We start from the raw sequence: 25599 nt of genomic DNA on the forward strand, positions 1-25599 counted from the left end.
GTGGAGTAAAACTTCAAGGGACACAAATGATGATGAATGTGAGTAATAGGTATGTCAGGTGAAGAGGATTGCTATATTTAGCTTTTTTGTCCTTCCTTTAAACACAAGTGTGCTTGGCTTCATTGGATGGCGATGCTTTAAACCGTATGCTTTAAACCAGTTGGTGTATATAGGGGAAAAGGGGAATGGCAAAAATGATCGACTGTTGCTTTGCATATCCTTGACATGATTGAATGTGGGGGAGGGAACAAAAATAGCTCATTGCAGTACAGGAATGCTGATTTTTTTTTTGGACTCCAAGGAACATAATGAACGAATATTTTAACTGTATTTTTCATTATGTTCTTCCAGTAAATAAAAGCACTGGATGTGTTCTGCCAATCATATCGAAAATACTTTAAAATTACCAGAGCATGTATGGGAAATCAAATGTTGAGTTGGCTACTTGAAATTACCATTGTAATTTGCAGTGATTTGTTACTTTAGGTGTTCTGAACTAGTTATATTGATGACCTGTCATTCAGTTTCATGATTAGTTATTACCAGCAAATCATCTCTGTTGCATTACCTCTCCAATATTATTTCTGGATAAATCATTCTGTGTTGAATTCTGGTGACACCAAAGTGCACAATGCTTGTTAATCCTTCGTAATGTCTTTGAAATTGGTCCCAACAGAATGGCCTGCATAGAGTATATCCCCTTATTGCACACCTAGAAATTGCCAAAGAAAATAAACAGAATATGCCAGAGGGAAGAAGAAGAGTGGTGTGTTGTCTGATTTGAACTATCACCTGGAAGACTGGGTTAGTTTATTATGGCTCTAGACATCATTCCCTAGACACAGAGTAAAACATTCAGAGGTAGTTCTTTAACTTTCTCTTCAGGAAGGCAAGATAGTAAGACCAGCAGGAAGCACACAGTAATATGCAAACTGATTAAAATTCATGTTAGTCTGGACAAATCATGATATAATGGTTCAAATCCAAGTAACATAATCCATTCCTGTTGTAAAGCAGAATTTGGGAAGAAGAAACCTGGAATCTATTTTATGATTAATGACTAATGATGGAACTTGTTTCAAATTGGCAGTGACAGCAGCAATATTTCTTACATAACTCCTAAATGACATACGGAAAATGTTCCTAGCTTTTAATTAATTTTCAAAAGCAATTTAGCTGAATTAAGTGAAATGGGTATTGATTATTTTTTAATAAATGTGACATGCATGATTAGACACTACTGCTAAATAGTTGAATTAAATAAGTACCTTCTTGGCAAAAGTGTTTTATTTCCTGACACGTGCATGCCCCTGGTTTGTTGAGCTTTTTAGAAAGCTGTTTTTGTTACAGCACTGTTTGACTATTTATAGCAGTGTATCCATATGTTGGGATTTGAGGAACTCAGAAGTTAGGAATGACTAAATGCTTAGTGACTGGGTTGTTGGGGTTTGTTTTTTGTAACACTATTTAATTCTCTATCTGGAAAGTTGATCTCAGTGGCTTTATATTAACATTGCGTGCTATTCTCTATCGCGTGTGCAATTTCATTAATACATGCAGGCGTGTTGTGTGCAACCTTTATAAGTATGTGGAAATGTGTACTGCAGTCTTACCACATAACAATTTTTTTCATGTCCTTATTTTAATTAACTAAAAAATTAAGTCTAAAAATTAAGTCTAGTGGGTGTGTAAACTGGGACTGAAGTAGTACCAAACGAGGGGCGGGGCAGGGTAAGCAGCAAGAAAGGTAGCTTAAGCTTTGCAGCTTCTCACTAAAATCTCCTGATGAACTTAAAATTCACTGGCTGGTAAAAGCATTAGCCTTTCTGGAGGAACTTCGTAATAGCTGGGCCACAAATGTTAAGTCGTGTCACGTAGCTAATGAATCTCTCTAACACGTAGCATGTTTTTTGGGCCAATAATTTACTGAAACGGAGCAAATCTTTCTGTGTCTTCAAGGCAAAGTTAACTGGTGTTTTAGGAGTATCTTAATGTGAATAAATCAAATCATTAATTCAGAAGAGGAAAGACTTTTGTAAAGGTAACGATTGTATATGTAAAGTTATTGTTAAGCATACACACTTGTGACCTGGTTTAATCCATTCTTGTCCTATCCCGCTTTCTGCTTTGCATTCATCTCTGTTCCAGCCTTGAGTGTATAGCCCAGAAGAAATAAATTTATTCTTTTTTTTTCCATGCTCTAAAGGCAAATTCTGTTCTTTGTATACAAACTTAGGTAGGTCCTTTTTCAGTATCTTTGAAGTCTTAGGTGAAGTTACAGACAAACAAATGAGTGTTTTCTTTTCTGAATAAATTTACTGTGTCCATTCTACTACTTGAGATGTGTGTGGTTACACTCTGTGACAACCTTGCTGCTCTTGCTATTCAAACCAAGAACAAAACCACATATAAGGCTCACCTTAATAAATGCAGACCTTTTTCTATTACAAGGGTTTCTTTTTCTTTTCAAGTTTTCTTTTTTTTTTCATTTTGGTACAAGCTGAATGTTTAGGTGGGATTTAGTTTTTCTGCCTGCGTTTTTATGTTGCATTTGTATATTAATTACACTGCAGGTCAACTTCTTTCAAATACTTCAAGTGAATAAGTTATGTATGTTCCACATTAAAATATTAATAGAGAAGATACTTGACTCCTTGGCACAGGAGTAGGTTTTTCCAGGTGGAGTGACTTTAGTGTGCAAAAATAGTGCCAAGTGCTGAAGTGCCAAAGAAAGACTAGCATATGTGTAATTGTTTGCAGATGTACTCCCTACAATTAGTTATTGCATCACACTTACCATCATGAATAAACTTGTAAATTTCTGTTTTTCCAACTCTTTAAGTTATGCCAATATGATTTAATTAAATATGGATTATTCTGGGTTACTGGTAAGGATTCTGGGAAAGGAAGTTCACAGTATAATTCCCTGAAGTTTTCAAAAAGGAAGAGGAGTTGAAGAGACGACTTGAGAATGTTAATAAGACCTGTAGCCAAATGTCTTGTGCGTTCATACAAGAGGCACAAATCATATGTAGATTATTTGGAAGCGGAAAGTTGGCTGGAATAGTTGGTTGCAGTGTAGTGCAGCTTTCTAATGTTGCTCCTAAACTATAAAACCTGTCTAGAATGTTTGAGGGTTAATACTGCTTCTTTGTTAATGCAATTGAGAGCCTCAGGGTAACTGCACATTACAGACAAATGTAAATGCTGACACTTTAGAGTATCTCTTACCAGGGTATAAAAGAGCAGAAATGTTAAATCTTGTCTATAAAATAAATATCTACATTTCAGTGTTCTTATCCAGAAGGAATAAATTGAATAATTATCAAAGATTACTTGTATCTTCAGACCCAACAGAAAATTCAAATGACTGTCAACTTAAACAAGTCGTCCAGATGTCTGGAACCATTTATCAAAACAGATTTAAAAAAAAAAAAAAAAAAAAAAAAGTATAATAGTATGTCATGAAGTAGTGGTAAAGAATCAAAATACTCATACATATTTTACATATATATGAAAAGTTTGGCTTGATGTTCTTTAGTATTTGAAATGTGAAGTGGTGATAATTTTGAATAAAGGTACAATAATGTCACTAAAATGTCTGTATGCATGTAATTCAGGTATTTGTAATACATTTTTGGATAATATGTCTGTTTCTCTGTGTTCTTTCTGGATGATTCTTAATTACATTGATTGGCAGTGGAGCACTACACTATTGCTTAGGGAGGTTTTTACTTCCTACTATAAAACCTAAAGGAAATAGTAATTCTAAAATACGAGGGCAGGTGGGTGAAGATTTTCTCTGAGTACTAAGAATTATAGCAAACTATTAAAAAAAAAAAAAAAAAAAGCTGCAACTCCTGCGTTTTGTTAACAGCAAGTCTTTAGTAATAACTTCCAAGAAGTGGTGGTAAGTGTATTTGACTTATATTAAAAAAAAAAAAAAAAAAAACACTCATGGCAGAATTAACTTTTTAAATTCTACTCATGTAGTGTTTTGATGTTTCAGTCTGGTAAGAACCCTAGGCTAATATAGATAGAAACAACCCGTAAGTCTGAACCCACCTTGCATTATGTTTTTAAAAACCGTAGCCTTTGCTGGCAGTGTGGCAGGATTGCTAGCAAAGGTTAAGGTTTTAGTGTTTAGTACTTAAATTGAAACTTTTTAAGAAGTACTGTTATTGTTTTTTTTTCCTTTATCAAACTTCCAGTTCTAATATTGCCAGAAGCAAACACCTGTAATGCACCCTTTTCTGAAGAAGCGTATCATAGAATGATATGAATGGCCTGGGTTGAAAAGGACCTTAAAGATCATCTAGTTTCAACCCCCCTGCTCTGGACAGGGTTGTCAGCCACTAGAGCAGGCTGCCCAGAGCCGCATCCAGCCTGGCCTTGAATGCCTCCAGGGATGGGGCATCCGCAACCTCTCTGGGCAACCTGTTCCAGTGCCTCACCACCCTCTGAGTGGAAAAAATTCCTCCTAATATCTAACCTAAATCTCCCCTGTCTAAGTTTAAAACCATTCCCCATTGTCCTATCACTACCAACACATGTAAACAGGCGTTCCCCCTCCTGTTTATACGCTCCCTTCAAGTACTGCAAGTACTTCAAGGCTGCAATGAGGTCTTCCTGGAGCCTTCTCTTCTCCGAACTAAACAAGCTAAACAAGAAATGTACCCAAAACTTGTTTTTCACTAGTGACATACTTGCAGCCTACTTAGTGTGACTGGTGTTTGTGTGTTACTGAGAGCGTGGTATTGCATTTTTGTAATACTATTAATTATCTGAGTGGTACAGTGGCAGCAGCTAAGGATTTACCAATTAGGAATATTAATCCATAACTAATATTGTTTGATAATTGCTATAACAATAGTTCACTCATATGGTAGAGTGAACATGCAATTTCGCAGATGCCACAAAACTGGGGAGGGTGGCTGTGCAGCCCTCTAAGTGACCTTGACAGCCTGAAGAATTTGGTTGACAAAAATCTCATGAAGTTCAACAAGAAGTGCTAAGTCCTGCACCTGGGGAGGAACAAGCCAGGGCACCAGGACATGCATGGGGCACGCCAGCTGGAAAGAAGCTTGGCAGAAAAGGAGCTAGGGGTCCTGGTGGACACCAGTTGAACATGAGTCAGCAACATGCCCTTGCTGCTAAGAAAGCTAATGGTATTTTGGGCTACATTAGGCAACGTTATCACCAGCAGGTCAAGAGAGGTGATCCTTCCACTCAGTGTTGGTGAGGCTGTACCTGGAGTATTGTGTTCAGTTCTGGGTCCCCCAGTACCAGAGACCTAGACGTACTGGAGAGAGCCCAGGGGAGGGCTGTCAAGATCATCAAGGGGACTAAGCCATCCTCACAGTGTGGAGAGGCTGAGAGAGCTGGGACTGCTCAGCCTGGAGAAGAGGATGTTCAGGGGAATCTTATCAGTGTATATAAATACCTAAAGGGAGGGGGTAAAGAAGACAGTGAGGCTCTTTTCAGTGGTTACCCGTGCCATGACAAGAGGCAATGGGCACAAACTGGAGTACAGGAGGTTCCGTCTAAACATCAGGCAGCACTTCTGTGCTGTGTGGTTGACAGAGCACTGGCACAGGAGATCTTCAGAAGCCACCAGCACATGGTTCTGCTTGAGCATGAGTTTGGACCAGATGGCCTCCAGAGGTCCCTGCCAATCTCAACCATTCTGTGTCTTGATAAGATTCTGTGAAATTCCTCTTACTTGTGTTGAAGTCACAGGTGTTGGCTGTCTTTCTCACAAATTTGTCTTCTTTCCTTCCTGGACTAATTAGGTTGTGGATTTTGGTTTCAGCATGTAATATATCACATGGTTATTTTTCATGAGAAACTTAATTTCCTGTGATTAATGGCTTTGGATGAGAATAAGTCGTTTACATATTTATAGGTTGCATATTTATAGAAAGTCAGATCTCCAGTGTTTACCTTCTTGTTCTTAAAGATACTGTATATATACATTATTCCACTGCCAGTGTGAGTATACATCTTAATTTTTAAGATGGGTATCTTAAAAAAATATCCATATCTTGCAAAGTATCCTTGGAGTTTACTATCTTAACAAAAACCTGACTGTAGGATTCAAAATTAAAGAGATGTTTACTAGTCAAGTAAGTCCAATTTATTGTGGATTTTGTTGTGTTGTTTGTTTTTTTAGCTTATTTCCTGGTTTGAACGGTATGCCAAGTGCAAATTGGCACTTTTTTGAAGGATGCGAAATACTGGAGTAATAATAAAACTTTATCCCTGGGCAGTTGGCCTGAAAACAAAAGTCAATTAAAAAAGCATTTAATGTGTTGCTCTCTCTAGTTTTTATTGAATCGTATAGACTTTTTCATATTGAAGAATATGAAGCTCATTAGGTCAGTTAAATTGACTTCAACAAAAGGGAAATCCATAATATGAAGGTTTTGATTTGTGCTGGTTTTATTTTAACTGTCTCTGAGATTTGCTTTCAGCAGGTTGAAGTGACTGGTGTCTGACAGTGGGAGTTCTTGTTAAGGATGGCTTGGCTGAACTGGTCTCAGCTTGTACCAAAGAGAAGCCCATGGTATTAGCAGCTAATCTGGCACTGTGCTGGATCTGGCAATTCAGCTGAGAATAGAATTAAACAGTTATGCTAGCTTGTGAATCTGTTGTCCAGTATACAGTAACTTCGTATTAGGCATATATCAGTGGGAACCCCCTAACAAGGATTCTTATATCAACTATATGATTGGAAATACCATTACACATCAGTGTTAGTAAAGTTGAACTGTAAATTAACTGTCGATCATTCAGAGTTAATTACCCTTCTTACTGGATCAATACTCTTTCAATCTTTCAATGTCTGTGATTTGAGAATTACTCACCTCTTCCTTCCACAACCAAAACTGCTACCTTTGTGTAAATTTTCAGGAAAATAGGGAGTGGTCTGTAAGTTCTGGCCTGCTGGAGGAAGATGTATTTATTTGACAAGCTAGTGGAATTGGAAGTGAAGTCAACCCAATGCCACAAGTTGGTGGATCATTCCCTATTCTATTGAAAAGGATTTTGGAGAAACCAGGGGAATAGTAAAAACTGTTTGAAGAAATTTGTGATTTTGGAGAAACCAGGGGAATAGTAAAAACTGTTTGAAGAAATTTGTAAGTTTGAAGAAACTGTGTTTTTAATACATTGATACTAATGCCAATCCTACTGAGCTTTACAGTGGCTGAGGAAAGCAGCCAAATATGAGAAATGATTTCTAGTAGCTGGATACATACTGTCTTCAAGGTTTCTGACAAAGTGTATTTAAGGTTTTCTCGCTAATTGCCAGAAACTGAAATGGCGGAAGATGAGGATTTGCTCTTTTTTTTTTTTGTTGTTGTTGTTTTGGCTTGGTTTTAGAACCTACATGTGAATTCCCAGCCGATAGCAATGTGTGGTTCAGTGACCTCCAGAGGTGGAGGTACTGTTTTCTGTATTTAGCTGCACATAATGGGTTATTGTACCCATTCCTAAGCCTACAGCAGCTCTCCTCAAGTTGTTTTGGAGGCTGAACACAGTTCAAAGGTGCAGCTACATGCGTGGAGGGCTACCACCTTTTTTGTATTGAATCACTACCATCTAGCATCCTACTTCTAGTATAAGAGAGAAAGTGCATTTTTTACAATAAAACCCATTGATAACATGATCATTATCATACCTCTTGTCATGACAGTTTATTGGGTTTACATGACAACGTTTTGGTAGCAGGGGGCTGCAGGGGTGGCCTCTGTGAGCAGAACCCAGCAGCTGCCCCATGTCAGACCAGGGCCAGCTCCAGCTGGCTCCAAAAGGGACCCACTGCTGGCCAGAGCTGAGTCAGTGAGTGAGACTGGTTGGGCCTCTGGGAGAGCAGATTGAAGAAAGGAGGAAAAAAAAAACAAACCGCTGGGTGACAGAGCTGGGAGAGAGGAATGAGAACCAGCCCTGCAGACCCCAAGGTCAGTGCAGCAGGAGGGCAGGAGGTGCTCCAGGCACACAGCAGCGGTTCCCCTGCGGTCTGTGGAGAGGCCCCTGGTGGAGCAGGCTGTCCCCCTGCAGCCCATGGGTCCCACATGGAGCAGATCTCCACGCTGCAGCCCGTGGAGGAGCCCCGGTGGAGCAGGTGGATGTGGCCTGGAGGAGGCTGCGGCCCATGGAGAGCCCCCGCAGGAGCACGCCCCGGGCCGGAGCTGCAGCCTGTGGAGAGGAGCCCACGCAGGAGCAGGGGGTCTGGGGGGAGCTGCCACCTGTGGGGGACCGGTGCTGGAGCAGTTTGCTCCTGATGGATGGACCCTGTGGTACAGACCCATGTGGGAGAAGTTCCTGAAGAGCTGCTGCGTGTGGGAAGCCCCTGCAGTCTCAATTCGGGAAGGACAGCATCCTGTGGGAGGGACCCCACATGGAGCAGGGGCAGAGAGGGACCAGAAGGAGCAGTGGAGACAAACTGCTATAGACTGACGGCAGCCCCCATTCCCCTGTGCCCCTTTGGGGGAGGAGGTAGAAGAAGGTGGATGATGGGGAAGGTGTTCTTAGTTTGCTTTTAGTTTCTCACTGCTCTAGTCTGCTAGTGGTAGGCAATAAATTATATTAATCTCCCTACATTCAGTTTGTTTTGGCTGTGATGGTAATTTGTGAGTGATCTCCCTGTCCTTATCTCAAGCCTTTACCCCTCTTTCATTGTATTTTCTCCCTCTCCCTTTATGGGGGAGGGAGGGAGTGATTTGGTGGAATTTAGTTGTCCATTAGGCTGAAACCACCATAGCCAGTTTATTAATCTGTTTTTGTTTATTTGTGGAAACTCTTCTATGCCCTCTATTCATCCTTGTTGCCATTTTTTTCAAACTTCTCTAGTATTTTTTTTGTTTTGTGTATGTTAATACGTGGAATGATTAGTCTGCACACAGTACCGTCTGTGACTTCTTTGTAAAAAGTATTTGTTGTAAGATTAAGGTTTTATTCCCTAGTAGAAATGGTCATCTCAAAACCCGTTAATGAATATGTAAAATATGGCAGATTTTTCCATTTGCAACATTTTACATCATTGTTATTAAATGTCATTTTCTACTTTACTGTGTGCATCCTCTAGGTGCACCTGGTTCTCTAGCTGACGCTAGTAGCTCCATAAAACCAGATGTAAAGTCAGGCACCTTCCAATTCTGTGGGACTGTGGCAATTTGGATACCTTGGACAACAGATAAGCTCATTCCTTTACAGAAGGGAAACATGGACTGATTGCTTAACCCTTTCCTACAGGTACTTGCATTCACTGGACAATTCTTGATTCTTGAATCAGTTAGGTGTAGATGTGTTCCTTAAAGGCTTCTCCAACTGTGAAAACAAATGTAGAAAATCAGGTAGCTGAGCTCTCTGCAGTGACCGTATTTTCCATCAGCCCTCTTGGGTTTTGTATATGTATTTACTTGTTTATTGGTGGAAGGCTTCCAGATTCTGAAGTTTGATTGAGGAGCTATGTTAGGCTTGAGATACAGGGTCTGTCTCTCCTCTTTCTACCCTCCACACATTTGCAAATGGTTCCCCAGAGCCTGCAATATATTTTTTGATTTGCCCATTTGCGAGTTTTCATTGAACCTACAAGTACTCCTTTTCCAATTTGAACACTTTCAGAATTTTTCTTTCAGTAAAATTCTCTACTTAAGAATTCTGTTATGTTTTTGGTTTTAAACCATTTCGAAATAAATAATACTCTCTTTGCAATACATTACATTTTCTGTCATACTGAAGTTTGTCTTCCTGTCTTTCACTACAGGTATGTCATCGACTTGATTTCTGTCAGTAATTCTGTATTCTGTACAACATAGTGAGTTGTCAGAGTAACATGGCTTTTTAAAATAGTTAATTGTAAATGCAGCAAATGTTTTCATTTGTTTTATAAATACTAAGCTATAAATCTACTAAAGGATGCTTTTACTTTTAGAATTACTTCCATTAGTATAAAGAATAAGCTTAATGGATGCCTGTATAACTGTCATTCTGAGTAAGTTTAAGAACCTTGCAAAGAGCTTCCGCTAGCTATTAAGTTAGAGAATTCAGATACTTTCCAAATGGGATCTCAGCAGTTTTAACTTGGACTTTATTAGTTAATAAAAGGGATTGTGCCGTGTCGCAGTTATTAAAAAAGGACTGGAAAATAACTGTAGGTCTTGCAGCACTAAAGTGCTGCTGAGTTTCAATGTTTCCTGCACAGAAACTTGTATTTGACAGGTTGTTTTGCTTGTATTGAGTTGCATCCAAAACTGGAAAATACTTTGTTGCTTTTGTTCATAAATAAAACTGAAGGATGTGTCATCAGCAGGCCAGATCCGTAGTGAAGTTGCCATAAAAAAAATAATACTGTACCATTTTTGTAGGATAGGAAATTTGCGGAAAATTCATTTGGACATCAGGAATAACTATTTAAATTGTTTTAAGCAAAATTTCTGGAATCCAAACATAAACATATTTGTGTATGGAATCACTTACTAGATTTGCAATGGCAATTCTAGGAATAGTCATAAAATGAAAAGGAATAGCACAAACAGATTGAGTTTTAGAAATGGTCAAGAATTTGCCATACCAAATAGGGATCCTTTGTCAGGCTATTGTTCTTTCACTCACCTTGAATGTATTTCTAAAGATAATGGCTAATTTTTAAAAGAAAAGCAATTTGAAGACAGTAGTGGGTTTGGGGGGATTCTGTCTACATTGAGGATAAGTGGGTTGTCTGTCTCTGTAGCTAGAGCTTCTCATAAGTGTAGGCAAGAATGTGGCTTGTGTTTGGGAAGGGTGGTTGGTTCAGGCCTGGTCTTAGTCTCAGAGACCCTGTAATGTAAATATATATAAACTTAGAAAACAACATTAACAATCAGAGCAGTAGTGACAGTTTTATATGCTCTGGCAGAGGCTGGTATAATTTTCCAGATGAATCATCTATGGTGATATATTAAAGACTAATGTGCCTTTATAAGCTGCAAACAACAGATATAAACCTTATTTTTCTATTGTAGTTCTACAAGAGCAGGAGCACAAACTGTTTTATCTATAACATTTAGTATACCTATATTTGGAAATGAAATGACAATGTAAATGGTAGAGCATGAACTCATAGTTGACTATTCAAAATAATTGTGGTCATACGAAGAGTGAAAGACTACAAAAAGACAGACTTAAATGAGGCTTGCAATAACTTAATGAAGAATAGAATACAGGTCTCTTCTCTTGTGATTTAGTAAATGTCTTTGTGGATGCTGTATACCTTATTTGCCCCTTCATGCCATGTCCTGTAACTTGCAAGTTATGAAGCCTTCAAATGAAGAGATGAGGTGAGGGAGGATATGCTTTGGAGAAGGTGCTTAGCATTGGGTATTGTAACGTACTCTTGCAGTTTGTACAAGCACTGTAAGATAGTTGAAGATTATCTGTTCATTTCAAGTTTGTAGGTGCTAAGTTTGTAGGTGCTAAACTTCTGAATTTCTGGCTCTGAATGCATGGAGTTAACCACTCCTGTAAGTTGTGAAAATGTAGATAGTAACAGAAGAAAAACAAACAACACAGAAAAATGAATGCTGTCTTTCTACAATGTTTGTCTGTCCTTGTCCAGATTTAGGTATTAATCAGCTTCTGATGTTGGTAGCCATATGATATGTGCATTAATAAAACAGGAGAAGATGTGCATTCCTTTTTCTGAAGTGTTTTTGTTCTTGAATGTTTGAAGTTACTGTCCTTGAGTAATAGTAACCAGCTATTTAATTTGCTTTCAGTATTGAGGATGTTTGAATCTTCATTAACAGCAGGAGAAAAATAAAAGCAAGTTGCATATATGGAAGGGAAAGGAAAGTTGTGAAGTGAGGCAATATTTTCAAATGAGCTGAAAGAATAATCACAAAAGAAGGACTCGGAGAAATATACTTGCTGGTGTGGGAAGACTTAAATATTACAGTATTAGCACACTTGGAAATATCTAGCACAGGCAAAACAGTGAATGGAAACAAAAGTGGAAGTTATATTACTTAAATAATAGAAAATGACTACTCTTTGAACTTTGTATATGTAGTATTCTGTGCATGATAAATGTTTTTTTCTCCTTTGGTTCTCTAGACCCAGATACACAGTCCTGGTTTTGTTTGAAAAATATTTATCCACTTGAGTAGGTGACCCATCATAAAACAGTCAGTTGATAATTAAGCTGGAAAAACTTAATGGGAAATGTGTTTTAAATGGGTGAACGTCTCTGGAGAATATAGCTTTCAACTGTATAGAAAAGGAAGAAATTCCAGATTTCTGTGATACAGTATTTGAGAAGGCATTTTGAGGTATTGCTTTTAGTAGACCAAATTCAGGAAAGCTGCCTGTGTGACCATGCCAAAACCAAGAAGAGAGCCAAAAGACCTCATGTATAACAGACGTGTGTAAAAGATATGATTGTGGAAATCTTTTTAGGATGCCAGAAGCATAGTTAAGCTCTTGCGAAACGCAGCTGTATATAATTTACTGAAGAATTTACCATGTTCCTTAAAAAATATCAGTTGAATAAGTCAAGCCTTTAATAAAATCCATATAAAGCCTAGTTATAAGCTTAAAAGTGAATCATATTTCATTGTGAAATAGTGGTGAGTTTGATATTGAGACTTAAAATGGACCTAAGCACAATGCAGAACAGCAGTCTTATTAAAATGAGCTGCTCTCCTGTCAGAACAGATGATAAAGTGTTTGTGTGTGTTGCCAAGAAGCTTTTAGAAAAGAGCAAAGGTGTTTTAAGTATTCACCACCTGATTTCTTGACAAATATATTAAAGGAGGGGAGCAACACCTAAGTCATTAAATGTTTTCTGTCTTGTCTTCTAACTGTGTGCTGAGATCAGTGAAATTAATCTTCTGCCTGTAATACTCTTCCAGGGCTCATTGAATTCAATCTTTATAGCAACATAGAAGTCTGGCATAGTGTTAGTGTGTTGTGTGATAACAAGGCTTTGTTTTGGAAACCAATGCAGAAACTTTAGAAAAATGTTTCAGCTTCCAATTCCGATTTTAATATAATACTAGCTTTGTCAGGGGAAAGCTAGAGTACAAATCAGAAGAATGTTTTTTGTAAATCATACATACAGGATATGTTTCCCTACTTACATATTTGTGTCCTTTTTTTCTTTCAGTAAATGTTTATCAAATTGACAAATTTCTGCTCATTTACAGTAAAAGTTTCTTATCAAACGTGCAGATCTTGAAACTCAAATGTATGTCATTGCAAAGAAGTAGTTTCAGATTCGGTGAGAGGCTTCTCTTTTGTAAGTAACACTTTGCATAGATTGTGGAACCAAGTGTTTTGCTTTTGCATGCTATTTGTAGCTGTTAAAATTTTGTCATTGTAGCTAAATTTGGTAGGTCATTAAGAGAACAGAACACAGATACATTTAAAAAAGAAAAGAAAAAACCTGTTCTGAAGCTTCCTTAAACTTCTCTGCAAAGTTGAGCAGATGTCCAAGAAATGCAGAGTTTTTTCATGAAAAACTGTCTTTTATGGCAGGTTGTATCCATAAAGAAATTTAACTTCGGAGCAGAGCTTTTAAACTTGGAAAATGTTTAACTGAAATAAAATTTTCATAATTAGTGCTCAGCATAATGGGATTTGGGGAAGCAAATGGGAATATACCTGAAAGAAGAGATGTGTTTGCTTCAATTGTAGTGGATTATATTAGCTTCTGCTCCCCGCCCCCCCCCCCAACTTCGACATCCATCTGTGGCAAATACAAACTATTAGATAGAGATTTGTAGAGTTAATCTTCCTTCAATGGCATTTTTTGTTGTTGTTGTTTCTTTTGTTTTTTAGAAGAAGAAATCAAACCTACCTGGATGAAAATATTTCTCATTCAGGAGGCAACTCTTGCCTCCTGACACCTCTTTTTGTGCTGTATTTCACCAATCTGTATCTCTGAGAAAGTTCCAAGAACAGCAAAGGAGTAAATAATTGAAAGTTAGGTGATACGGGAAGATGAGCTTAGATAAAAATGTGGAATATAATTTAATACTCATTTCTTTCTTTCTTTAAAAAGTTAATTAGCTGGCAAAGAAGTACTGAAATGCTTATCATGGTGCAGGCTTTTCCTAGCCTGGCACTAGATGGTAGAATTCATTTGAATTTTGCATTCTGGACAGACCTTGTACCAAGAGTTGGGTTTTCTTATGTATTGGTGTAAGAAAATGAAATAGAGGTATTATGTGATAAAAATCAAATGAATGCAGTTAGTGTTACATGATTATGATTGATTTTTTTATAATCACGTAATATTATCTCGAATATGAAATAGGATGTTTCAGTTTGTTCATGAAAATTGGGTTTAATGGTGGCATAGCTCCATTGTGCATCCTGATATCCGGGTTGATGCCTAGAAGGAATTTCTGAAGTAGAAAGATTTCCATTCATTTTGTCCAAGTTCACAGTCAAAGGGTAAGGATGAATTTTAAGTTATTTACCTTAATAAATATTTTGTTTTCATGCCAAGAGGGTTTTCAAAGCGTAGGAGTGCACTGTGTGAGCCTTAGACTTCAGATCACTATAGCTGAAGCTGCAGATGCTCATACTAAATGCAACCACTTTTTTGCACGGAAAACCTCATTGTTAAGTTCAAGATATTAGTGAAGCTTAAGAATAATGTCTTGCTTCCCTGCATACCATTCTATTAATCTTTGTCTTGTGTACTTAAAGAGGATTTGACACCTGCCTTCCAAGTGGTAGTATTTATTCAAATTCAGCTAAGTAATTCCATGTCCAGCTGTGGTGGCATGGAATTGCCATGAGGTGAGCTGTGTAGTGTTTATAAGGCAGCTTTTAAAATACAGCATTGACAAAGTAGCCTGCTTGGCTTTGCTTTGAGCTTGAATGATAAACAAGAAAGCATTTAAGGAAAAATAAATGAATAAAGTATCTACTGCCTGGGGCATAGCTTTTGTTTTCCCACAAGAGGAGGAAGGTGTAGCATATTCATTTTTAAAAATGAATATACAATAAATATGGAAAGAAGTCTGTGAGATAGGGAGGGAAAAAAATAGAAGACCTCTATACCACTTGTATCTGTGTTTGGGTGAATTAAAAGATGTTAATCTCTGAAGGGATGGTTTTAAATATCTGTTTTCTTTGGCATAGAATTTTTATCTGTGAATAAACCTGCCTTTTGATACCAACATGAATAGTTACATTAGGAATCTAGATGGTTTCTTTATACATAAAAAGATTTAAAGTGAAGATAATCTGCTTCTGAACATAAACCACTTGCTAGACAATCATTTAGTCTCCCTTACTGCCTCTCCTACACCCAAAAAAGCTGCCCAGAAATCACTGGGTAGGATAATTCTTAAATTGATTTGGAGAATATTTAGCAGATTGGTTGCCTTTGTCCGATTTATGAGTCGTGCTGCTCAGTGTTCAGATCATATGCTATCCTGAAAAGGGTTTCCGTTTATTACTGTGTCATCTTGCAATTACATTGAAGTACATGATGATAGTATTTAAGCCTTAGGATGCCTTGCAGGGAAATAATGTGAACAATTATATGTGCATCGATTCAGATTAAAAAAAATAAAATAAAATAAATGGGGTGAGGGGGCTGGGGGGAAATCAGGCAAAATCTGAACTGCTCGTTGGCTGAGTTTTGTGTATTCCAATTAATGATTCCAATTAATGATTTTAGATTTGACTTAAAGTTCTGAAATTATTTGGAAGTAGGCCATCTCATGCTGAGCTGAAACATCAGGCCATTTTAAATGAGATACCGAGCATGCTCATACCAAGTATCCACTCTTTTTGATATTGCAGCGTGTCTCGGTTCCCTGTTAGTAGAGCTGTCATTCAATTGAAGTAGGGGGGAGCACAGCATGCCCTTTTGTTGTCTTTCTATCAGTGCGCATATGATTTCTCTGGGAACTGGAAACTTGAGATGTGAGCTCAGCCTTGCTGTTATAACGTCAGTGGTGTCGGTGAGTTGAGATTAATCTCTTCCTTTCGAACGCCTTTAGATACCTCAGATAAAGCTCAGCTTCATACTTGTCTCTATTCTCTAATAATGGCATCTATTTGAAATATCTCTGCTGCTTCAGTAAAATAATTCTGGCATATATGTATTAATTTCTTTAGTGAAAAAGAATTGCTTTTTTAGCAAGAATGTTAGGCTGTTTAACTCAGAAGCCCAAAAAATGGGTCTTTTTTTCTTCTGACTTCAAATTAGCTAACTGTTCCAAATATAACAACAGTTCTTGTTAAGGAACCGTCACTTCTCAGTCATTTTTTGTGCTCTTTATGTCCTTAGTAAATTGGTTTAAATCTAGGTTATTTTGTGTATCTAACATTTTAAAGGGAGTTTGAATATTCTTGTAAAAGAATTGTATTTATGTAAGACAGTATTGAAAGATACAGTATTCAGTTTCAGCACAAATCACTAAACAGCAGAAGTTAACTGTTGTCATCTGTTAATTTTGCTGATAGATATGCACGTATTTCTTCTTTAATCAGCTAAGAAATAGAAAAACATCTCTTAGGTCTGTGTTGTGACTGAGAATTTGCACTTCAGTATGTAATAACTGGAAATTCTGAACAAATTTTTAGCCTTCATAGTAGCTGATGGATGTGTGTGATAGAGCTCAACATTCAATTAGGTTTTAATTAACTGGAGAAAGGCAGTATTTATGATTCAAAGCATTGTCAAAGCTTAGTTCTTGCAACTGATTTAAAAACTTACTTTCCTCCAAGAGCATCTGCAAAACGTCTGCCCCACCCAAGTCAGTTCCTAATTGCACTTTTCCCCCAGTGAATACAGATGATTTAAGATCCACCTTTTAATTAAGCTTCATGAGTGTTCTGAGGTTTCAGTTGTGATATTACTGCCTAAAATACAGCTTATCACTGGATTGAAAGTGGAGGTCTTAATTATTTAAAAAGCAAACACATTTTGGGGTTGGAGAGGGTTGCTTGTTTTATGCAACAAGATGCACTTTATCATGTGATGGTGCATATAGACCTAAAATACTGCTCCGGATAGAAGAGCTGAAATACAACGGGGAAAAACTGCTTGTCAGTAGGGTCCCTGAGCCTCACGGAAGTACTTGCTGTTAAACATTACCCCTGTTACGGTTCAGACTGACTGGATTCACAGGAGGAAGATTCCTAAACCCGTATATTTCGTGGTCATTCCGACACTCATGAAGGAAGGGAGGCAGGCCTGAGGTTGGTGTGTGTGGATCTGGAGGTGTTGGAGGCCGGGTCACTTGACCCTCTGATACAGAGTTCCCCGGGAAATGGTCTAAATGGATAGAAGAGAAGATTTTTATGAAAGCCTGAGGATAATGCATTTAATTGAGGCCTTGCTGTGGCAAAAGGTTGTCAGAACCCATCAGAAAACCTGCACTTTGGCTGCTAAAACAGGATGCTAGGGTGCAGTTGTTTGACAAATGATAGAAGAAGGACAGTAAGGGCTAACTGTGAACTTGTACAAATATTACTGTGCTGACTTGTTTTTTTCAAAGCATGTAATATATTTCTGTTTTTGCTCGTGTAACTAGAATAGACAACTTCATAGTGTTGATACCTTCAGGTTCTGTTAGCTGTGAGTCTTGGAGATGTAGGAAATATGAAGAATCCATACAGGTTTGCCACAGGAGAGTTTCCAGAGGAGCAGCTGACCTAGGAAACCTAAGACCTTCTAGGAAGGGAATGAAGAGATGAGAAAGCTGAAGACTTGTGCTCGTGGCTGCAGAGTAGGCAATGGGAATGGCAGTGTAAGAGGAACAGAGGTGTGAAAGGTAAGCATGTGCTGAGCCAGTGGCAATCAGCTGCCCTGGCAGTGTTCGTTTGTCAGTGCCAGCATGGCAGGCTGGGGGACTTCTGCTTTGGATCACTGAAGGAGTTTGAACTTGATGTGGTTCTCCTGAGCTATCCCTTTGAAATAACAGTTAATGTTAAGCTATAAAAAATTGTGTTTTACAGATTGTAAGGGAACAGCAGTAGTCTCAAGGAAAGCAGAAATTTTTAAGGGTTTAACATCCCAAGTTATCTTTATAACCTGTATCTTGCCTGCTTTACTCTTCAAAATAATGTTTATCCTTTCCTTTGAATTAAATGCTGACTCTAGATAGTTTTCCAAAAAGAGGAATTCCTATAGTTATAAAGGCTGTATTTGAGAGGGTGAATCGAGTACAAGGGCTGCTGATTGTATACCTTTATTTAGAATGCAACTAAATTCTGAATTGAAAACTAAAACAGCAGTCAGATTTATTCAGTTTCAAATCATGTTGTGATTTACTTGTTTAACACAAGCCAGTCATCAGTAGGATTTTATTTTACTTCATTGTGGTTCAGTGTATTTTAACTTGCAGTAAAATACTAGAGTACAAAGTTTAAGTTAAGTATGGCTCTGCTGCCCTTCAATTTTTCATGAACTATAAGTTTCTGGAAGCATCTTCAAGGTGTCCATTCACGTGACTGGAAATGTAGGACATATAATTCACCTTGTTCGTTTGTTTGTTTTTTATTGTTTTTAGAAGAGGATTAAAAAAAAAGTTTTTTGGCGCTTTTTCATTAGGAGGGCTGTGTAGTCTTAAGAATGTAGTAAAGTCACTTTGAAGCATTTAGAGGTAGTACCACTGCTGAGATAATGTTTAAATAAACATTGTACCACTTGAATTTTTTTGAATATCAGTGTTGGTACATAACAAAGGAAAAACATTAGCAAAGGATGTGGAAGTTAGGGACGTGGGGTGAAGGGGGATATCTTGCAGTCAAGCTGCCTTCCAGCTGTTTTTTGAGTGGTTAAATCTTCTGGCCAGGGAAGGCTCTGTCTTATTTTGTTCAGGTTGTCTTCTAAATGAAAGATTTTAGTACAGCTGACATTTTAGTGTAGTCTGTTCATGTACCAGATGGAGAGCTGTGACAATTTTAGACTGAAGGTTGTGTCTAAAATCCTTGTCAGCATTCTGCACCAAGTCTTGATCCATTTTAGACAGTATGCTACAATCTGATACTTTCAAGAGAATGCCATTTTTTAGTTACTTTTCTTTATAGAGTGAAGGAAGGAGTCGAGCTGTTTCACAAGCATGATCTAAATTTACTTTTCAAAATGAAAGAGCTGCACACCAGTATTCATTTAAACTAATTGGCTATGATGTCTGCATTGAGCGTGAGATTTTTATGGAAAAATAATAAAGGCTTTATTAGTTCTTCCTATATGTATGTAGTATAATTTGAGAAACAGTTTTATTAAAATGCAAATCTAAAATGTTTCATGTCCCCCCACAAATTGTTTATTCTTTTTCATTTGTTTTTTCGTTTTATTCTTTGGCTGGCCTGTAACAAGGGAGTACAAGAAAGGAGTTAGCTAACTCTTGTCTGAATGAGCTGAGAATTGTCTCTGCCTTTTCAGTACATTGAGGTTTAAAGTTGGGTTTAGATACAGTCCTGTGAATTTTGGCAGATTTTATCCATGAATTTACTAGATCATTGCTATTCAGTAGTGAATAGGTATTTGGTGGGGATTTCCATCAATAAAACATTAGAAAATTATACGGGGGCTTTACATTTTCTGAAAGAAGACCAAGATTAAAACATTCTATTTGATAGGTCAGAAGTTCTTTAATCAGCCAAAAAAAAGCACAGGGAAGGGAAAAGTGGGGGGGAGGCAGATGTATGGCACTGTTTCTCAAAATACTACATAAATTTTAACTGTTTCAATGTGTTTTCAGGCAGTGCAACAAAAATAATGGAAACATCTTTCACCTTACCTATGTGCGTGCACCAGTATTTTTAAGGGAATGTGGAATACTAGTTTATGCTTCAGAGAACATCAACATTTGAAATATTTTTGATATTCAGTCTAATGCATGTTTCAGTACTGTGGTAGAGGAGACACTGGCTTAGTATTTAAATATCTCAGTGGCTTTAAGGATACTGGAATGGCATAGGGTGTTCATGAAACTGATCTGAATTTAACGAAAGCATATGTCATACAGTAATTTGTGTTTCTAAGCCAGTCACAGATTTGTTCTTCCAAACCACTATAATCAAAAGGAAGGGAGAGTTGATTTTGGTGTACGTCAGGCTATTTGAAAGGGGCTTGAATGTAATTTATATTTTGTGTGATACATTCTTATCCAAAAGCCTTAATCCAGAAAGGTTTCCATGTCCTAGTCTCCTATTTATATGGAAATGCTTAATTAGTATTTCAGTATTTAAAGTTCATTCAGCAATCTTTCCTTCTGTATTTATATTTCAGATACTCACGTTCTATCTTGTGCATTTATATGTAAGTGTGCAGATTTTTTCCAGGGAATTACATTGGCATCATACCATAACCATGCTGGCAGAGGATCCCTCATTTGCATGAAAGTTAACATATGGGCAATTGAATGAAGACATTTTAATCAGTGAAAATGATTGTGTTTGGTGACAAAACTAAGGAACTGGTGGAATGACCCTGAAGCTTACATTGAATAGAATAATATTTGCTGTGCAGTCTTTAGAGGTCTTCTCTTGGCCAAATTAAATGTGAACCATGATTATGTTAAAACCAAAGAAACAAAATGCCTGCATCATGCTGTTTTAAACCCTGCCAATACTTTCTGACAAGCTGTGATATATGAAGCTGTATTCAGTATATGATGAAGCATTTTGAGGGGAAAAAGTGTTCTGAGAATCAAGGAATGTGAAAAGGTTTCCAGAAATATCACTAAAATAAGACATTGTATCTTCACTGGGAAATCTAGAATAGTTTTTTCTTTGTTTTTCACTTTTTTGAGAAATAGTATGATCTTTTTTCTTAAAAAAAAAAAAAATAAAAATCTAGTCTGAGACGTCAAGGTTTTTGCATTATAGCAGCAATGGGAAAGGCACAACTTGAACAGTGGCATTTTCTGTAATGCTGTTTTATCCCACATCACCCAGTACATTCGTTTTCTGTATGAGGGGGGAAAAAAAACAAACGTCATTTACTAGCCCTCACATTGAGACTGTCAAAACAAGCGCATTAGGACTGCCTTTAAAAGTACCTAGAGGTGCTGTATGGTTACAGCCCTTACACACTCCCTGAGGAGGTAACTTCTGTTACCTTTCTGGTAGAGTCTGGCTGCTGCTCAGTAGGTGACAGCACTGCCAGCGTTAGGCAGGATTTGCCCAGAGGATGAGGGAAAGAGGTGGTGGTGACAATCACAGGAAACAGTGGTGGAATTTTGCCAGATGACTAAAATTATATCCTAAAATGCAACTTAAAGAATGAAGAAACATATGTAAACTGGTAATTGGTCAAGAGGAAAAGCAAAACCAGCTACTGAATGGCTTACCCTTTGGAGACTCCAGCACTAAGCAGTTGAGACTTCTCTTGATTGGTTTTTAGGCCCAGTGATTTGAGTTTTGAAACTGGCACATGATAGATTTAGGCTGAATTTAGTTTGACTGCTTTAACAATCAGAATAGGTTGATGTTATTCCCATAGCTTTCCATTGCAGCATTAGTATCTCGCAGTTTCTGTTGCATTTAGTTGCTTTAAAGGTGGGGAGTATTCGCTATCACGGTATTACAAATTGAGAATGAAGACAGAGGTTTACTTAACCACAGTCGCATACAAAGTCTCATGAAGCAGAAAGTAAAGCCAAAGGGCATATCCCTGATGTAATTAGCCTGATGTGATCCCTGAGCAGCTGTCAGTGAAATATCTCAGGAACTGAAATGCATGTCAGTGCAAAGCTTCACCTGGCCCAACAGGAAGAAAAGCCAAATAGCCCCAGAGAAACTTTAGGCTGTAGTGCTTTTTCTACTTTGGCTACTGGCTTTGCGTTACACCATGTAGAAATTACAGATCACTTGCAGCTGGTTCTGGTATCTTTACATGTTGCTCACTCTAGGTCCTTGCTTCATCAACTTGGGATCCTGACCTCTAAGGTATCCTCCTCCTTGTTCTGTTCTGTAGCGATTCTCGTTTGCAGCATATGTTCAGATTGATAATTTGGTCCATTGGATATTGTTTTTAATTTCTTTAACACTACTTAGTGTTGAAATCAAGCAAGCATGGTTTAGGGTTTTGTTTCTTTGTTTCAGCTGGTCTATTAACCAATGTTGAAGTCCCACAGATTAAGATATTTAATTTCTTCATTTTGCTGGTACGGTGACACAGCTATTAGACTAGCAGTGTGTCATCTGACAGTTACGTTGATGTTGAGACATTGACTGCACTCCTCTTCCTCATTTTCATAAACATTTGTGAAAACTTCTGTGCCTATGTAATGCTGGGGAAAAAAAAATGAGAACATTGTGAAAAAGCAGCAACACAAAAATCAAGGAAATAGAAACTAAGGAGTCACTGCAGTGTGAATGGATAGGAGGGGGTGTGTATATGTATCTGTATATGTAAAGTCGAGCCAGTATATAACATTATTTACCATCTTGTAGTATCTGTAACACTTAGATTCTAGACTTTCAGGTCTAGAAAGAACTTTGGCTTCCCAGACTGTTTTTCATCTTCATAGTTCTATTTAAAAAGTTAAATGAAAATGGTAGAGCCATTTCCCTGAAAGACATTAGGAGAAAAATGTTACTAATAGATGTAAAATGTTTCCAGCTGGTTCTCTGTGAAGTTTTGATAACTCTGGTGTTGGGGAAAAGCTTGTGATTTAGAAGATTGACCCCTTTTTCAGAGAAAAACATTTCAGTCTATCTACAAACAGTGTACTCCTTTAAAAAAAAAAAAAGTTGGGCCTCTTGCACACATCAATAGCATTCTTACCGTTAAAAATCTGGACGTTGTGACTGGTGAATATACTTCCAGTTCTCTAGATTTTCTCTTGTGGAACAAACATAAAAGTTTAATCGAGGAAGTACAGTAACAAGTAATAATAATAATCAGTAAGACCCTGCTGCTCTTGATCTAGAAAGTCAGGCGGAGACAAAAGATTTCTCTGCTGATTTTTTGTAGATTCTGTTTGCATCAGAATCCTTACTTTGGAGGCAGAAATTATAATTTATTAGGCAAATCCCTTTTAACAATACAGATGATTACCAATAATTCAATTTCTGTCAAAATATTAAAATAAAATTTTCTGATAGGCAGTATTCACTTGTGTAAATAATTATATGTATCACCAGAATTTATTCTGTGAAGATCTGAACTGTTCTGCATATGCATCTTCATATAATTATTGGGAAAAAAATGTCTTTTCAGTCTTGGATATTGAATATTTGATATTTTCAACATATCAAAATGACTGATATTTGATGTACCTCAATGGAATGCTCTTATGGAAACTGCCAGAGAGGCTACACAGACACTGTGCGCCAGTATAAACTCTTTCAAATTCCTTAAAAGAGTTGAAGAAAAATTCAAATGTAAAGCTATTTCTCATACTCTGGTCCTAATCTTCAAGGAAAGTCTGCACAATGCATTTGAAAGACAAGCAGAGTAATGAAATAGAGATCTATCAGATCTTAAAAATCATGAATTCTGTGTTTTTACACTATATAATTTTCCTGTTCACTTCAGCTAATCCCCCCATTTTTGTACCTTCCCTTTAAGCTGGGGGGAAGAACAAGGTGATGAATAAATCTTGTTCTCCTGTACTGGGTGCTACCTCCTTTCCTTCTCAGGTGGTCTGATAAACATACCTAATTTCAACTCAAGATGATGATTTTCAGCTGGCATCAATCAGTGAGCACTGCTGCTTTTATTTCAAGTTTAAACAATGGCTTTTGCTTTGTAAGTTTACAACTCATTTCCAGCTTTGTGACTAGGTGCAATAAAAGATGCTGATCCTTGTTCAAACCTTGCCTTGCTAGCTTCAATCCTTCTTGTAGTAATGCTCACATCAACACTGAGATGATTGCTCCATACAGATTAGATTCATTTTACTGACAGAACACACTCTTTCTAAATAGAGCATCCACAGCATTGCTTATTATTAACTGCCTACACGGAAACATTTGCTTGGTTAGAAAATGGCATGACACTGTTCATCAAGCCTTTTAGTAATACTTCAATATGCCTGCCAGAATGGTACAGTGTTAATGTTACGGATACTGAAGTTGCATTCCTCTGTTAAATTGCTGAATTTTCTGGTGATATTGAAGTTACTACACACATCTCAAAAATCAAGTTTTTCAGTGACTTTAGCTTCATCACATTGAATTCAGATTTTGAAGAGTAAGATCAAAAGTCACTTTTTGTAAACGTTGTAAAATTTGAGGAAGTTGTTAGATGAGGCTAAATTACATATTAGTTGTCACTGTTACAAGTCCAAAGTGTCTGAACTTACGTAATTTTGCAGCCAAACTTTGAGCATAGAAAAGCTACTTGCATAAATGTTTATTATATATAATATATAGACTAAATGTCAGGATTCCTTTTAAAATTTTTCACTTCAGGTTTCAGAAATACTATTCTTACTATACTCACATTTAAAAACTAACAAAAAATTCGTGAAGCTTACTACAGGGGGATACATCAGGATGCTGATAAGTGTAAGCAAGTGATACCTGTGTATGGCAGCAGCTTTCTGTGTCTAGTCATTTATGTGATTTTTTTTAACAGAAGATTGCTTCTAAGACTTCTATCAAGAGTGCTTTTTTCCCTATAAAAATTAGCCTTTTTTCTTTATCGTGACCTGAGGAAATTCTTGTCAAGTTTATATTTATATCAATTTGAAATTTGCTTTCATTATCAGCTACTTTGTATTTATCAGTTCCTAAAGCTTTTTTTTTTTTCCATAAATAAGGGTTCAGGGTAAATGTTGATTTAGACTCTTCTGCATAGCTTTTGTAGGTCAAAATCTTTTTTTCTTTCAAGTACAGAATTTGGGGGTTTGAAGAACATTGAAGAGCAGCACTGTATGTAAAAGTGAAACTTCTTAATGGCTGCCTTCTTCTTTTCTTTTTTCTTTTTTTCTTTTGCCACTGGGGGGAGCAGAAGGTTCTCACAAGCTTCAGGGAATGGAATAAGATTAAGGCCTTAGTGCTGGCTTGAGGGCTGCTGACCGTGGACCATTCATGTCTGGCATACACTTGAAAATCTGCTCTACACTGAAAAAGCCCTAGATTCTTGCGTGATATTTTATTTTTTTATTATTTTTTTTTCTTTTTCAGATAGTTGCTTTCCAAATTGGGATTGGATCACAAAGTATGCTTTACGAAAGGAAAGGAGGAAATTATCCTCTATATTACTGATACCAAGAATTGATTGTGGCTGGTGTAAGCTTTAGTAAAGTCCTAAAATTCTGCTCTGAAACTTTATTATAGCTGTACCTAATGTAAGTAATTACATTGCTCAGATTGGCATGCAGTTTGCTTTATTTAATAAAAGGTGCTACAGCTGAGCAATGTAGGGTTTTTTTATTTTAATTAATGTACATATGGCTGTTGTTTTAACAGCCATTTGATCTAATCCTGGTCTTCCAGAAGTAAACCTAAAAGTACTCCTTCCATTCTCTAAAAGCACTGGAAGAGAGGAAACAGTTTGATTTTTCATTGTTACTTTTTATTTGCGTAGAATCAAGGGCTATATACTTTTAGGGTACTATAAACATCTCGCTTCAGAAAGACTAACACCTATAAGTGCTGCTTCTGTTTATTCCCAGACAGTTTTTT

At 37.2% G+C, this 25599-nt stretch overlaps 1 protein-coding gene across 6 annotated transcripts in view; it reads left to right on the plus strand.

The window, feature by feature from the left end:
* PLEKHA5 (pleckstrin homology domain containing A5) overlaps positions 1 to 25599 on the plus strand; it is a 168207-nt gene that overhangs the window by 48581 nt on the left and 94027 nt on the right. Inside the window, exon 4 of one of the 6 annotated variants that reach the window (XR_004779300.1) lies at positions 15890 to 15965. The exons of the other annotated variants lie outside the window; for them this stretch is intronic. The gene's annotated coding sequence lies outside the window, so the exon portion shown is untranslated. The remainder of the gene's footprint in view (positions 1 to 15889; positions 15966 to 25599) is intronic. 6 annotated transcript variants of the gene reach the window in all.

This window comes from Cygnus atratus, chromosome 1, assembly GCF_013377495.2.
Source record: "Cygnus atratus isolate AKBS03 ecotype Queensland, Australia chromosome 1, CAtr_DNAZoo_HiC_assembly, whole genome shotgun sequence".
Taxonomy (NCBI): Eukaryota; Metazoa; Chordata; class Aves; order Anseriformes; family Anatidae; genus Cygnus; species Cygnus atratus.